Source organism: Mauremys mutica, unplaced genomic scaffold (genome assembly GCF_020497125.1).
Source record: "Mauremys mutica isolate MM-2020 ecotype Southern unplaced genomic scaffold, ASM2049712v1 Super-Scaffold_100033, whole genome shotgun sequence".
NCBI lineage: Eukaryota > Metazoa > Chordata > Testudines > Geoemydidae > Mauremys > Mauremys mutica.
In genome coordinates, this window is record NW_025423255.1 from 860,729 (window position 1) to 863,188 (window position 2,460).

At 45.1% G+C, this 2,460-nt stretch overlaps 1 non-coding gene across 1 annotated transcript; it reads right to left on the reverse strand.

Annotated features, from left to right (window-relative positions):
• Positions 1–942: 942 nt before the first annotated feature.
• On the reverse strand, positions 943–1,015 carry TRNAF-GAA. Its single transcript has one exon. It is a non-coding gene; the product is annotated as a tRNA-Phe (tRNA).
• Positions 1,016–2,460: the final 1,445 nt, after the last annotated feature.

Consider the following 2,460-nt stretch of genomic DNA (forward strand, 5'->3'; position numbering starts at 1 on the left):
CTTTAATATCCAATCCTTTCTCTCCATTAAGGCACTTCAACACTTCAATGAAGTCACCTTTCAATCTTCTTTTGATCAGCTAAACAGGTTGAGCTCTTTCAATAGCTCACTAGAAGGCATTTTTCTCCAGCCCTCAGGACATTTGGTGGCTCTTTGCTGCCCCAGCTCCAATTTCACAATATCTTTTTCAAATGAAAACACCAAAATTGGAGGCAGTATTCCAGTATCAGTCTCACTGATGCCGTGTCACCTCCTGTGACTTTACTGACATAATCTGTAACTGTATAGATCACCGTTGCGACCACTGTTCTTTATTTGCAGCCAATATTGTATAAAGGTTGTTGTGTAAGGGGTCTATGGAGAGGTTCTGATTGGCTGATAATGATGCTCTCTCTAGATGTGTATCATTTTTGTAGTTAACATTATGAATATTGGTTCTATGCTGCCTGTATTTCAAACTTGTGCTCTGCTTCTGGGGATACCCCAGACAAGTTGGTGTCAGTTCTGCTTAGCCGGCTTGATGCAGGTTAGGCAAATGTGATAACCACTACACTACAGAAACTCCATTACAGTGCCCTGCCCTGCCCTCAAATTCCCTGCACTTTGGTGGTGCTCACCCTGGCACACACTGATGGGCGAACCTGGAGAAACTGGCAGCAGCTCTCTGATGGGTCAGCTGGAAGAACAGAGGACTGGAGCCAGGGATCAGGAAGTCGTCCTTACATCACCCTTGTGACTCTAGCTTGAAGGGGAGCTTCTTTTTCTTCCCCTTGCTGAGAAGCAGCAAGAGAAGAAAGAAAGGTCCCGTGGGCCAACTGGGTGCAGAAGCCAATGCTGCCTTTTCCTGCAGTAAAGCCCAAAATGAGGAACTTGCATTGAGTAGAGGCAGTGCTGGGCTTCCAGGAAAGAGCCCACTGCTGCAGCAAGAGGGATGAAACAGCCTGCTGAAGCCTGGGATTGAACCAGGGACCTTTAGATCTTCAGTCTAACGCTCTCCCAACTGAGCTACTTCAGCACCTGCAGGGGCCTTTTTGGGCTGCTGCTTCTCACCTTGAAGTTTATTCTCCATAAACCATCTCTCCAGTCAACAATGGCCAATGCAAGATGGACATCGCTCGCTATTTTAGCATTTGGAAACATCATCAACTAGTCTCTGGATCTCTCAAATGCTGCACTTCAGTTCATGGGGGAAAGGCGAGAGAAGCGACCTTTGAACAAAGGGCCTGGGGTTAACATCCTGACGCTGTACAAAACATCATACCTAGTACATAAAGTAAACACTCTATAAGCTGTATGAAAGGCATTCCTTCCAGCTTGATATATATTCTAAAGCATGGGAATTTGCCCTTGCAATTCAGAGATTCTTTGAACCTTTGCTAACAATGAAAGCAAATTTTGAAACTGATCAGGCACCATTCTAGTCCAATCAAAATATACCTAAAATCTAAGAGCTACTTGCAATATTCTATCTGCATTCTATCTGCAGGCCAGTAAATGATATAATTGCCTGCAGCAGTGGTAAAATCAATATGTATATCTTGTAAAGTGGTGGCATTAACGCACACACAGCTACCATTAGCATGACAAAAATGGGTGTCCCGTCAGGGTAGTTCCTTGACCTCCACCCTCTCAACAAATATTGTCATAAACAGTGACAACTTCCCCTAGCTTCAGTTTATAGATACACTGAGCTGTGGTGGTTCTAACGGCCAAAATGTCCATTGACTGTCTATTCTTATCCAAAATGTCAGGTGTCATTCTAGGGGTACTGTCTAGAAATCAGTTGGAGATACCAGGTGGTCTAATTTCCCCAGATGTCTCAGTAAACAATTACAGTCCCACAGGCATCCTCCCCATGGACCCAGCAGGATTCGGTATGTGGGAGCCCACACCCCCTAACTGGTCCATATGCTTGGAAGGAGCACTGTGAATGTCCACACTTCCATCCAGAAAGTGTCCAAGTATGTCTTCATGACCACAGATCAGATGGTACTCCTGACGTGTCTGTAAGGGCAGTGGGCCAAGTCTGGTCCAGATCCCACTGCAATGCCTTCCCAGCCTCAGTGATATTCAATACCATCTCTGTCAGTAACTTCTGGGTCATAGAACTAAGGGTGGAAATGACATGTAACTCACCAACTCCAGCCTGTACTGAAGATAGCTGAGCTTCAAAAATAAGACTAGTGGCCTTTTCCAGTTGGCCCAATTTCTTATCATGTTCGTTGCCTTTAAGAATAGTCCAAATGGCCACTACACTATTGGCCCCAGCCCACAGTGATCTTGTCAATTCCCTTTTTGTCCAGAGGAAATAACCCAGGCCTTTTTGTTGTGCTAATCTAATGGTAGCCCCTTGTGAGCAATCTGGGTATGTAGAAAACTGGATAAGGGCAATGTCAGTTAAAATCCAATTAGGGAGGGCAATACATACTGAAGGATTTATCCAGAACACAGGGCGCAGCC